Source organism: Anarhichas minor, unplaced genomic scaffold (genome assembly GCF_050575085.1).
Source record: "Anarhichas minor isolate MPS153535 unplaced genomic scaffold, ASM5057508v1 ptg000041l, whole genome shotgun sequence".
Taxonomy (NCBI): Eukaryota; Metazoa; Chordata; class Actinopteri; order Perciformes; family Anarhichadidae; genus Anarhichas; species Anarhichas minor.
The window spans coordinates 907,788-922,691 of record NW_027466487.1 but is presented as its reverse complement, the minus strand read 5'-3'; positions in this window follow the sequence as shown (position 1 = coordinate 922,691).

Genomic DNA, 14,904 nt, shown 5'->3' with positions numbered 1-14,904 from the left:
GATACACGTTTTCTACAAGTGCTGTTAAAGACAACCAAAAATACTACTTGAGAGGTCATATTTTCTTTTTGGTTACTAGTGCAGTGCCCGTTTAGTAATGATGCTTTAATATATTCCTTACTTGGTCCGCCGGATGTGCTGCCTGCAGCTTTGTCGAGAACTGCTCATCACTCTTTGACTCCAGGGAAGTGAAGAAGAGTTTGGTTGTAAAGTTAGTGAATCCAGCATCCAGCAGCAAAAGTAAACTGCACTCAATGAGTTGTGCCGCTGCTGATGACATGATGTTCACTTATTATTCAAGTTTAATATTGAAATGTGTCTCGTGTGCAAATTTGACCAACTTTCATACAACACGTCCTCCGGTCCTCAGCAATACACCCGCCGAGTGTGAAGTATCGGATGAACAGTGCTCGAGGTATGCAAAGGTCACACACACACACACACACACACAGTTAGATGATGCACCAAATTTGTCACAGTCACTCAGACATCACATCCTCATGTCCACCAAATGTAGTTGCAATAGCTCAAAGAGACAAGTTGTTGACCAAATTTGGTGGCGGTCGCTCAAAATTTGTGTAAGGAGTAGCAAAAAAACTGATTTGGACACAATTTAGTTTCTGAAAATGATGTTTTAACTTCGACGCCCCAGCAATACACCCACCAGGGTGAAGTAGATCAGATGAACGGTTGTAGAGACAAGCAAAGGAAACAACCACATTCACACATACGCACATAATGCATACATGCATACATACATGCATACATGCATACATGCATGCATACATGCATACATGCATACATACATGCATACATGCATACATGCATACATGCATACATGCATACATACATACATGCATACATGCATACATACATACATACATACATACATGCATACATGCATACATGCATACATACATGCATACATGCATACATGCATACATACATACATACATACATGCATACATGCATACATGCATACATGCATACATACATACATGCATACATACATGCATACATACGCACATGCATACATGCATACATACATGCATACATACACACATACACACACACATACATACACGCATACATGCATACATACATACGTACATACATGCATACATACATACACGCATACATACATACATGCATACATACATACATACACACATACACACACACATATATACACGCATACATACATACATACATACATACATACATACATACATACATGCATACATACATACATACATGTATACAGACAGAGATTCCTTGCTTTTATAATTAAATGCAAAAGTGGCAAAGGTTTATTCCATGTACAGACCTTTACCGAGCGTTACCCAGCTTGTTCCATGTAGTGAATGTCTTATCGATCGTACTGTAGAGTAAATTAAACTAAAATTATTGGCCAAAAGACGGACTAAAGAAAATGTATTAAGATTAATATAAAATTTACAGAACTCTATGTGTAACAGAGTTTGTACAATGTGTGATATCACTTGTCATAATTGGCCATAACTTGTATTAAACCATTAATCCATTATGGATCCATAACTCCATACGTTCATATAGGTTTATAGGCTCACAGCGCCCTCTCCCAGTAGGTAAATGCCACTGGTAGTTGTGAAACTTTGCCAGTTCATTAGAGGTGTGATTGAGATGGGTTGCTAAGCTCAGCACTGTATCAGATCTTTGTACAGTTGGACTTAAATTGGAGTGGACTCTCAGCCCAGGAGCCCTGTTGTGGAGCAGAGGTTAGTGGAGGTTACAGCTCGCTGTTTTCTTTCTTCATAATGTCTCCATGCAACATCTAGACCACCCTCTTTAATGCACATTAATTAGGTGACTTCAGTAAAGTACTAGAAAGGGGCATAGCATGGCTGAAATGACAAAACAGGACAAATTAACAATCCATATATATATATATAACAGTTTTCCTCTACAATAAATTGGGTGCTTTACAAATCATTTGAACATGTTCATGCTGTGCATCAAGGTTAGTGCTTGTTCTTTTGGTCCAGATAACATAAATACACGGGTGAGTTCATATTAAGTTAAGTTCTTTGGTTTGAGGTTTTCTAGCTTGTTGCACTTGACTTTCTTTCGTGAAAAAAAAACGTATTCAAATTGCTGTCTTCCATGTTGGTCTGCTTTTGATTCACTACAGAGATACCTGAATCGGCAAAGCATCGCTCACTAAATCACTCTGATGGCTTACAAAAAGTCAGCGGAGGTGTGGGAAAAACAATTTACAGAGGTAGGAAGCTGAGGCAGATAGTTGCTCCTATCGGAAAGATAAAGCTAGGGGAGGCTGCAGAGCTCATCAGAGACAGAGAGAGAGAGAAAAGATTGAATACCCAATGCACCAGAAAAATTGGACACTTTCTATCCACCATTCTGGGGTCTAAAAACACAGACTCCCCCAGGAGGAGCCGGAGGATAAGAGGATGGCGGAGCTGCTCAACATGGCTTGAGAATCAGGTGGCGCGGCTTGGACTTGCGGGTGGGTTGCACTCGAGCACAACAGATGGTGTTAAGTGTTGACTGTTGAGAAACAGATGAAGCAGTAAACTCATTAAGCCTGGCTCGTGGGTCAGGAGCACCATGCCAAGAATGAGAGAGAACGCCCACCCTAAACCAAAAATCTGTCGGGGGGGAAAACCATTTGAAATCAGTGAGTGTTGAACTCCATGTTGCTACAATATTATTCAAACTTTGCAGTTAACAAAGTATCATTCCAGAGTTTTGCAATAAATACCACAACTCGAGGATTATTGAATCTATGCAAGCATTACTGTCAAAGTGGCATTTTTCAACTTGCTCCCTCCCTCCCTCCCTCTCTGACATTTTCACATGGGCCTGCACACTAATCACTATGCATTACTATGCTCCAATCCCCCAAACATCATGAAGCTTTCACAGACTCAGTTGAACTTGCAGGATAGCAATGCCATACTAACCAGAACACAATACAAGCTTGACCTGGGTTAATTAAACCAGCAAAATGCTCTGTGTTGCTACACATCATATATGTGGCAAGCCGTCTGTAAGCTTATGCAATATCAAGCAGCCACGTTCTTTGCACAACTAAAGCGATTCTTCATTGCACGCAAATAACAACGACCTTGGTTCGAGATGCAAAGCGCCACATGCTGATCACCACATGAGAAATAAATGCCGCACAATGTCCTTCCCTAAGAGCGTCTTAATGAAATGACTCATCTTTGTGGAAACACGTTTAAACCGCCAGAAAGACTTTTGCGTCTCAGGACACTGCAAACTGTCATTAAAGTTATGCGATTCGTGTTTGGCGTCAATCCTGAAATCCCTCCTCTTATCATCCATTTCTCGTGCTGGCTTCCAAAAACACTCTTCCTCCAATCCTCCAATCCAGAGTCAGGTTTGAGCTGTTGCCCTCCTCTATTCCCTTACCTCCCTCAGCCATCTGTCACAGGAGGGTCCATGCTGCCAAGCATCTCCCTTGAAAACATTTTAAAGCTAAAACGGGCTCACACTCAACGTTTTCCTGGTTAAACTCGTTCTTGTAGTCCTCGATCATTTGCAACACTTATTTCCATTCTGTCATGTTAGTGACTGCAGCATGGCAGTGCTGTTTTTTAGCTTCCGTTGCTGCTGAAGTGAGTGAATCTTGAATTATACCGCCCTTACGCACAGATATTTGTATTGGAAAGAACATGAAATAGAACAGTCTGAAATACTGCCCTAAAAGGCAAAATACAGTAACTACATATTTTCTCAAAACTGAGTACAGAAGAGAAGTGATCATTTCTATCAAAGCAGATTTTAATTTTTCCAGTAACTACAAAAGTGAGCTAAAAATCAAGTTCAAGCTTGGCCTGTGATATGATGTGGCTTGGAAGTCTCTGCACCGTAGAACCAACCGTCACGCTTCACGCTTTATCTGCCACAGAGAAACATCTGACTAAACAACAAGAGAGCCGGTCGCAAGTGAAAGCAACCTGTTGAGATAGCCACATAGCCTCAGCGAAAGCTGAAAAATAAATGTACTCATTGATTATTCCATTTTATCTTGACATGAAGAAAATCTATTTTGATGAACTGACATCTTTGTAATTCAGTTACTACATCCAAACACGATGGAGAGAAAAAAGAGACCTGGCTAAACCTTTGCTGAGGGTACTTAGCTTAGATATCAGTGACTGCCATCTCAGCATTTGACTGAATTAGGATTTGGTGAGGTTAAGCAACCTTAAAATCACATATTCAAATATACTAAATTGTCAAGTAATTCATGATATTTCTTTATGATATAGTTATAGAAGATGGACAGACACCTGAAACAGAGATGCATTTCATTTCTATGCAATGTTAATAATCAAAATAAACTTTATTTTCTTTCTTTACAAATATAAAATGGACAAGAAAGCTGAAAGAACGCGTGTGAGATACTGCATTTTGCCATTGAATCCTATGAATGTTCCTCACAAGCAGAGTGCAGCAGCATTATTTCAGGTAAAACAATCAGCCGAAAATGCAGACGTTAAAACCTTTATATCTGTTCTGCAGTTTGCAGCCAACTTCTTTTCCTCAGCTTTCACTGCTCTCTGTCGGGCGAACTCCAGACTGTGGGTGTGTTTCAGCATAGTATGTTTTTAACATACATCCAAACACAGATAAACATATTGTTGAATACAAAGTCATTTAGTTTAGTCAACATTGTATGACAAGTTTTGAAGGACATGTCATTTTTACATGCTTTTCAATGCAGAGGCCCTGATTCGTGACCTTCTTCATTGGGATACACATTTGCATTGCGATTCCAATGTCGCACTGAGCTATCACATAAGATGTGAAACTCCAAGACTCCAAGACTTATTGAACCGTGGATACGAGTGCTCGGGGGCTTGTTATCTGAATGATGTATTGATTCCTGTTGCGCCTTTATATTTCAGCTCTGTGTTTCCTGTCACACCTTGTGAAGATGGAAAAAATGATTAGCGTATGTAGAATGAAAACAGTACAGACATGCCAATGAAAAATGATTCCCATGTGGAGCATTTCATGGAGGATGGATTAAAAACACAGACAGCGTCTTTTAATGCAATACATGATGTGGATCGCATGCTTAGCCATGTCCCTTTTGTTGTGTATTTTTTCTCACAAAGTGGCTGCCACTGAGGATTAAAGTCAAAAACAGAGAATATTTGTTGTTTTGAAGCATTTAGGAGCAAAACATAATTGACAGCCCTGTTTGTGATACATCCCTATCAGAATATGCAGCTGCAAATTCAGTTTTTATTTTGAATGTTGTGTGTATTCAGATAGCATTTAATATTTGGCTGGCAGCCCACAGTGCACTGTATTTTGTGACAACAAATGCGCCATGTTTTTGCCTATGATTATTACAACCCTGTGAAAGCCCCCAAATAGCACGCTGCTCCAGGAATAAAAGTTTGTAGAAATCCTCCTTGACATTTGCCAGAATGCTTTAAGGTAGGCCTTTAAAAGCTTTGACATGTTATTGTCCCAGAGATACAAACTAGCACTTGATTAAATATTCTGTTTAAATTCCCCTGTGTTATCATGAATGGACCCCTTCTCCTTATCACGTCATGCCAGTCCCCTCTATAAATATTTACCCCAGAAAGTTGTGCCTGCAGAAGAATACCAATTCTATGTCAGCAGACCTTCACGCCGAGGGGGAAGAAGTGTGTGGCACGCCGCTGAGTATTGGATTAACAGCAAGTCAATGAATACAGCATCTGTTCTTCTTCTCATTCACTTGGTTTTAATATGTTTATATTCTCGGTATTTGTGTTCCAACTACACTTCAATCTGTGCTGATATATGTTATCGTTTGAGAGTTTTTGGGCAGTGGCCATCGGTGTGATAGACAGTCTGAACTACACCACAATTTAAATATTTACAATGTCCAGATTTCATCATCTAAAACACTATTGACAAAGACTGTTATTGCCAAAGCTGCAGACTTCTGACGTTTTTTTTTTTTTTTTTATTGAAATAAGTAGACAAGACAAAACTGCAAACTGACTCTCTGACTTCATTTCCTCACAGCTGGATGAGCAAAAGTAAAGAGGTATTCGGAAAAAAAGCCTTTTGCTAAAAAATATGTCCATGTCCAAGCTGAGATAACTGTGATGACATCACTATGACATTATCTGGGTTATTGAAAAGGACCCAGATTAAAAGCTTCCTTCAGGAATCACAGTAAATATTTTACAACTGTTTTCTCCGAGCAAGACTACCCTCAACAAGTAAACTGATCTTGTTGTGTAAAAACTGTTGTTTGCCCCTCTTGAGAAGTTAAAGTTGCACTTTATGTTTATTTGTTGGAAGTGAATGTAATTAGAACATCATCTCACAAAAGATTCTCTCTTAATGCAAAATATGGACCATAAAAAAACGTTTTTTCTCTTGAAGAGAATTCTATAATTATTATTTTTGCATTTTAAACATTTAGCATTTATCACATTACATTTAATTGCATATTTAAGAATAAACCCAAATAAATATGCTTGCTGTATTGTAGCCTATTTGTCTTTTTTGGGGGAGGAATAACTAAAACTCTTTGTGGAAATAATACATGAAGATATGAACGACTTTAAATAAACTGCTGCAATAACTCAAATATGTTGTTGCCAAGTCTGGTTTCTGAAGCTTACTTATTTGCTGCTCCACATAAGTTGTTAAGCCAACTGTCAACCACAGCAGAGGGAGATGACTCACATGTGCACGTGTTTGTGCATACTTTGCTAAACCACAAAGGGCTGCTCATCACACAGCTCGAAATACATTGTGGTCCCTTTCAAGGGCATATTCCTTTCGAGGACTCTTGAGTTTACATCAAAATGCAAACCACTGTTATCTTCATAGCGTTTATTTGAAGTGAGCATGTCATCAATCTTTCATGAAATCTAAGGCCTGATTTTTTTGGACTTGAAAGTGCTGCAATAAATTGTAAATAACACCATAACTAATCTTCAAATTGACTGAAAATGGAATACCGCCAGACCGCATTATGCTTATGTATGAGTAAGTATACGACGTTTTGTTTGTCACATCCCTAAAAAGACATAAATTATTATATTTGGCATATTTTGATCATGTCTAATTGGAAATCAGCCCCTCAGCAGTGGGGGTTCCAGAGATTAGATGGCCATGTCTATTAAAAAAAAGAATAATAATTACACAGAAATGTTCCTTATCTGTCCAAATTCAGGCTTAAAAGGCAAGCGTAAAACCTAAATTGATACAGTGGGGAACACATTAAATGCACATGATGCTAGACACCCCTCTACTCCTGCAGAACTAACGTGCTCATGTTAATTGGGATGAGCAGGAAGTTCTTCAGCTCCCTCCAGCATCTCTAAAAACTCTCCCCAGCCAAGTTTAAAAGTACTGCTCTTTTACAATGGAGAGGCTGAAAGAGAACCTTAATCAGAAACAGTGTGACAGACCCAGAGTTTTTATCAGCTCTGCCCCTCCTCTTTGTGATTTAGTTACTGTGCCGGCGCTGTCAGCCCGAGCGCCATCCATCAGCCTGTGTCGATTCACAGAGCCGGGAGCTCCGCGCCACAGCGATTGCCTACTCCCATTCCTTGTTTTCCCTCAGACACTTCTATTTAGATTTTGTCAAGATACACTAATCACATGATATGCATTGTTTCAGAGTGATGGGCACGGGGGGTTCTCTTCTGCTTCGATATCTTCACAGTCCTTTTGTTAATACTCCCAGCGCACCTCCTCAACAGATAAGAAAAAGTATGTGTTACATGTACACGGGGACTTGGAGGTTTATACTATTGTGGGTCAGTAGCAGTTGTTTTGAATTAGGAAGACAATATGAAGCTGTGTACAACACCACCTGTGTCTATTTCACAGAGATTACATTTTACTCTCTGATACTGATTAAGATCTTGACACAAGTAATGACTCGATACTGTAGTGGTTGAAAAATAAACAAGCACAGTTGAAAGAAAACTGAAGTAAGGCTTTGTGAAGTGACCCTCACTTGCAGTATGAATATGGTGAAGTGGCAATCACTAAATGTCTTATTCCCCGCTGTTCTGCCTGAGAGAGGCTAGCAGAGTATTTATTGAACAATGGCCAGTTATGCAAACATGCAATCTATGTACAGATAGATTATTCTTTTTTTGTTTGTATTTGTGGTCATTTTCAAACCGAATAATAACCCATGTACAATGCACAGCGGAGCACACCCCACTGACACCTTAGACCTGCATTAACTGCTGGCAGCGAAACAAGACGTAAACACATCACTGGCACATTTACATATGGTGAGACGGTGAAAGTGTTTGCAAATAGTTGACTATTTACACATCCATCATCAGAGGCATATCATTAGCATTTCTTTTTCAAGTCACCCTTCTGGCTACCTGATCAATGTGAGACGAATATTCTCTCTCCTTAAGCGCTGTTTTGTGCTGTGAGAAATATGTGGCTGCACTATGTTTACCAGCTAGTCTCTGATGTTGTTCGTCTTGGTGCTGGGCAGGTAACATTCAAAAGTGTTTATCACATGTTTATTTCCCCAAAACAAAAAAGATGTCCCTCTGGGAATCACTTCATATCTTGATAATTGCATTGAATTATATTTGCAACTAATTGAAATACAAGCTGCTGATGCATTTATGCCTTCCTCAGAGCATACATGACAGAAGTGAGATCTCTTTTTAAAGGAAGTTCTTTTCACATTGCCTTTGGTTGTATTTAGCCTACAGGGCATTTGTATTCTCAATGTTTGTCGATAAAAAATAATGAGTTTGGTGATTAGTTTCAGTTGATGCCATCATTACTTTTTATATCCTTATTGCAGTCGCTATACTTACTGGTACTTTTTAAAAATCTTGCTTTCCTCTACATCTGGTGCACAACTTTTCACACAAAAACAACCTCCCACCAGATGCTCAACTGTTGCTGAATAAGCCGGTTTAGACTGTAGAAAAGGGATCAGAGAGGGTTGCCAGTTTCAAGCGGCTCTTGGGTCTTCTGCTCTTTGAAGAAGAGCAAGTCTATTCAGCAACACTGAGCCAATATACCATATAGCACCATTTCTCTTTATCATCTTTGTACCTCCCAAAAATTCAATTTAACAATTTCTGTACTAATCCTTAGTGTGGATGTAATCCCTGAAAAAGTCACAACAATAGCGGAGCCTATCCAACTGCATAATCCAAGAATTACATTCAGAGTGACAAGTGAAAACTGAAAATAGATAACTCGGTATATCTACTATGAGGGCATTGTTCTGTCTTGTGAACGACTTTCGTCATTCACTCAAAGAAGGAAGTTATTTTAACCGCTCCATCATAAAACAACTCTTCACATTGACTTCCAATATAGAATATTTTAAAGATATTAAAACTAGTAAATGGCTTCTCTTTGTCTGTAGCAACATGCAGGAAAAGCTCATTCAAAGACTTCTGCTGAAAGATGGAAACCGGCGCTGCAGGTTCGTGGATAATTGAATAGTGTGCATCAACATACAGAGATGAGCCGAGGAAGCCTACAGATAGGCCTCGACAAAAGGATCCCGAGCCATCTGGAGTCTTTTGAGAAAACTCATACTGTGGCGGAGGAGGAGGAGGGGAGTCTTCACCAGGTGATGGATTTTCAGAATTGGAACATAAAGACTCTACTGTGAGGCACAATGTGAATAAAGTAAAAGAAACACTGGGTAAGAGGATCAGGGGCTTGACATTTTGACAAGCACATAACCATCAATACTTTAATGTATTCAATATTTAAATCAGCCACACAGATTATGTAAATCCTCTGTCCCAATTCCATACTGATAATATACGCTATGTGCAATATAATCATTGCACTGTGAGTGAGAACACAAGACATCAATATACTTAACTGTGTGATGCTACAGATTAGTATCTGTACAATACAGGTGCCATGCTGTCAATCAAACTTAACAAGGAACCAAAATGTTTCAATAAAATGTCAAGAGGTTTTTTTTCTCTGAGGTGTTCATGAAGCTGTTTTAACACAATCCACAACGAGCATTGTTAGAATAGATTCAAATTTTGGGAAAAACTGAGTCGTTTTTTGCTGAGAGTTAGAAGTAAAGACTGATACCACTCTCGTGTCTGAGAGTGGTATCAGTCTTGTCATCTAACTCTCAGCAAGAAAGCGATTAAGAGGATTTCCTGCAATGTCAAATTCTTTTTTCAGTTAGGAACAGATCATCTGCTTCCTTTGTGCAGTGCATTGTGGGAGAATAGTTACATTGACTCTCAAAAATCAAGCGAGTAGCCAATACTTTACTTTATGTTAACACAGTGTGGCAGATTACAAAGAAAGGTTTAGGTTAGAGTAAAGGAGTAGCGCTACAGAAGAATGGAGTACTTAAAGTGAGCAAAAGGTTATTCAAACCACAGCAAGTCTACCTTCTGGACTAGACAACACAATGTCCAGGCCTCTTAAAGTTTCCTCCTTTCTGGTTATCTGGGTATAATGTGTGTCTAACCCTGCTGTATACAGAGAGGTTAAGGGGCAGAAGGAGGGAATTCATTATCCTTGAGCGGCTACAGGCTTTGGCAAGAGAGAGAGAGACCTTCAGATAGGGCATACGTGCCTCCTCCTCACCTCCGCCAGCCTCCAGTATCTCGGCAACCAGCTCATGATGAATAGGCCCGATCAATGGGCGAGCTGATTGGTGAAGCAAGTAGCGTCAAGGCTACAGCAAAGATGAAGAGGAGGTAGGAATCGTCTCTTTTGGAACAGACTGAATCTATTACGTCTGTAGTCAATTCTGACAGTGCTGTAGTACGAGTGCTCCAATATAAATCAATGCCAACAAGGACAATGCCATTTTAGTGCAATTGTAAAGACGCTGATTCCCTCATGATACTTTACGAGTAGCATTAACATTAGACTATCGAGGAGCCGTTGCCTCATTAATGCTTTTTACAAATCCAGTCACACTGTGTAACCTGAGGGGGATCATATTCTTTCTAAAACAACCATTGATTGGCTGGAGCCTCACAATTTACATTCCTCGACAGTCTGCTTCATCTACCCCGTTATTTATATTTCATGGTTTGGTTTTTTTTAGCCTTTATCCGTCCACGGCAGTGTCTTCCTCTGCTTAACAATAAACAGTAAGACGACTGATGAGAAACACCACTGTGTGCCGGAATAAACCGAACACTGCACGAGTAAAGTACCCATTTTAGTTGCTAAATGTGACTCTGGAAAACAATGGCAATCAACACAATGCAGAGAGCAATACAAAGGAGAGCAGTCGAGTGACAAAGAATATAACATGGAAAGTATAGACATGCAGAAACTGCAGAGGGCCAGGTTTCTTTACTCAGACGGGTCAGATTGTAAAGAAAGGTTGTGAAGCTGGAGCCATGCGGGTTGTGAAAAATCTGTTTTTGTTCTTCTGTAGATTAAAAGGAATAGTTTGACTTTTTGAGAAATTCTCATTATTCACGTTCCTGCTGAGAAGATTGACACCACTCTCAAAGTCTGTTAAATGTGAAGCCGGTTGGGGGGAAAGCCTGTATCTGTCTTACCTTATGTTATATCTTGTCTGTTTAATCCTCGTAAATTCACATAGTTTGTTTAATTCATATAAAAACTGGAGTGTAAAAATGACAAGCTGCAGGTTATGTGTCTCAGTAACTCTTGGCTGCGAGCAGTGACTTCCTATCCCCCATAAAACCTGTAGCTTGTTATTTTTATACCTCAGTTTTGGTGTGAATTACAACCAGTATATAATGTGTTTATTTGTGAGTTTTAGAGATGCTGGGAGGTGGATTTTGTTAACTTGGAAGGAATCAGGCAAACTGTTTACCTCCAGTCTTTATACTAAGATATGCTAAGCTAACAATCTCTTGGCGTCAGCTTTATATTAAACATATATGAGAGTGGTATCAATCCTCTCAAACGCTTGGGAAGAAAGCAAATTTCACAAAGCTCCTAAAAGTCTATACAAGAGCAAGAACATGTTTTTTCAAAACCCTGCGTAATGTTGGGTTAATCAGGTGTATATGTTTATACAGCACTAAAGGTTATCTGGCTTTTGTTCAGGTTATTTTAGACTTAAAAAGCCAAATTAACTTTTCAAAATCGTTTCACTACACTTTTCGTATACTTCAAATACACCTTTGTTTATACTGTAATGTGAATTACATCTACTGTATCAAGAATACAATGAGGTTTTAGTGGGAGAAACATTTCTAGCCCTGCTGTTTATCTACTTTCACATGCACCGACTCTGTACCATTATCAGTTATGAGCTACAGGGACTGGAGGACAGGTATTACATTTTCCATTTTGATTCATTTCTAATTTATAGTCTGACAAAGGTTTGTTCAGTTCCTCATATCATTACATCCCTCATAACACAGTGATTTTCCCAAAGCTTTTCTCCAAGTAATAACAGAAGCGAGAGACCACATGAACATGCCACAATAACAAAAGACAAAAATACCAGGCAGCACAGAAGACGCTCATCAAAAAAAAGAAAAAGGACAGATGGAAAAAGAAGTTGGCTGTCTGTCACCTGGCAAAAAGAGGAGGCGTTTTAATAACTCTGAACAAAGCCGTTCCATTATAGCAAGTCAAACCTTTAATTACAAAACACGATAGGAGACCAAGGCCCCCCCCCCCAATATTACGTCGGGAACCTTGATACAACTCATACAAAGCAAACGAAGCGTTTAAAAAGGAGTAGAGAGAGGAGCAATAGCTTTGCAGAGCAACTCGCCGAGTGAGGGAACCACAGAGAGAGGGAGAGGAGTGATGCTCAAAGGGAAGCTGCTCAAGAAACAGGCGTATGAAAATTGATGGGAGTCTGGAGAAGCAATTGATAGAGGACAGGAAGCAGGCTGTAAGGCAATTAGCACTATCTCTGCCATTTGATTTAAGACCGTCTTGAGTGTGTAATACTGTGAATTAATCACATCCAGGGTAGGTGCACTAGGAGCCCATTTCTGCCTTAAATTTCAATACTTCTCCATCACTGAAAAATGTACTTTAGAGATATTCAAATTAGTGCAGCATATTCATTTTCACTCACTCCGGGTGGATATGTTATGCATGTGTTTGTGTTTGTAGGTAGGAGAGAGGCAGAAGGCGAGGCATGATGAGAAAGTTACCCTATGTGAATGCAGTGCCAACTTAATTATCAGATGCAAAGCTCCTGGCGGATATCAACAAAAGGGCGCGATGCTATGTAAACCCACACAAACGTCCATATCGTTCGACTAATGTAGGAAAAAAAAAAGAAATAGACACGTGTAAACAAAAAGCATTAACACCCGAGCCACCCCCATCAACACATACAGGGCACGCATGCATAAACAATATGTGCCACCCACGAGGCTGCAGCTTGATCGAGACACCGCTCCGACTGTTGTTGCGAGGGAAACATCTGCATGAATAAAATTAGATTTAGTCATGTAATATTATTCTTAGTCTATTAGGCAAATATTTACAACAATAATTAACTTGTGTTCGTTTTAACTGACGGTTTAATTCAACAAAATCAATGACATACAGTATGTTGTTTTGTAATCGAGGCTGCAGACTGTAATGAATACGTGACAGCAGGGCATCGCTATCAATAACATGCATTTATGAACCGCCTTGATCGACCTGCAAGTTCATTTTAAAGAGCTGTGATACATCGGTAATATATATTCGGGAAGATACGCAGATCGTTTGTGCCCCCTCATGGTTTTTTTGTGGGATGAAATAAATCGTGTGAGAGTTATCCTGAATACAATTTAAAGCTTTTCACCAAGAAGATAATTGTGTGCTTATCTATATTTCACTCATGTATACTGTACAGAGGAGAGAAGCCATCTGTTTTGCATTTTTGCCACCAGTGGGATCAACATAACAGTACATTAATCAACATGCAGCAGTAAACAGGCCAACACTGGCTTTCAATGTGTCCTCTAATTTAAATATTAGCATTTGTTTATCCATTGTTATTCAATAACTGAATAATGCTAATTACTGAATAGGCTACTCTTGAATTTAATAAACATCTAAAGCCATTTTCCTTACCAACAGATTCACAGGTTTAACTGTTTTTTTGTACGCTCCATAATCAACAATAAGAGGATGCCTTTAACGAAAACCTCCATAATGACTCTGTGACTAACTGCTCCTACGTCATTGAAGACTCTTGTGATTAACTGATTAGTTCCTCTTGCAAAACAAAGACGTTTTGCATCTTTTGCATTCATCGAATACTTTTTACTTCAAAATACCTCTTCAGCGTCAGTTTTACCTGAGATGAGTCGATGCTCTTAATACGCTGAAGTTCTTCCTTCGCTGTCAAACTGCAACTGTCCTACCGAACAACGAGGCTGCCCTCTGGTGGTGCTCGAAGAATGACTCGTAGTAAAACAGACAGGTCTGAGAAACAGCTAGATTTTAGAGTCTTTCCAGCCTATTATTTACATTTACCAACTCATTGCCTGTAGTCCGGGGCTATTACTCACCCAGTAGTTGTGTCTCAGAATAAAATGAACTGCCTGTCGTATATTTTGTGGACCATATAACATTACTGGTGAGGGTATGGGTTAAGAAGATCTGCATTCAGACCTGTTTTATTGTCTGCAGCGTGAAAAGAGAGGCCAAATAGATAACATAAACCATGAAATCTTGTATCTTGGCATACCTTCTTTATGTGTTGGAAAATAAAACAATGCAAGATTTACAATGGCGTGCACTTAAAATGAGTCTTCATAAAGCTTCAGCCTCACCAACATTTTAAATGAATTTTAAATGTTGAAATATATTGGCATTAATCCGTCGTGATATATGGAGCCAAAGAAAAGCCGTAATAATTTGAATTTCATATACGACACTGAAAACATACTTGTGAAACCTCCACCGGAATAC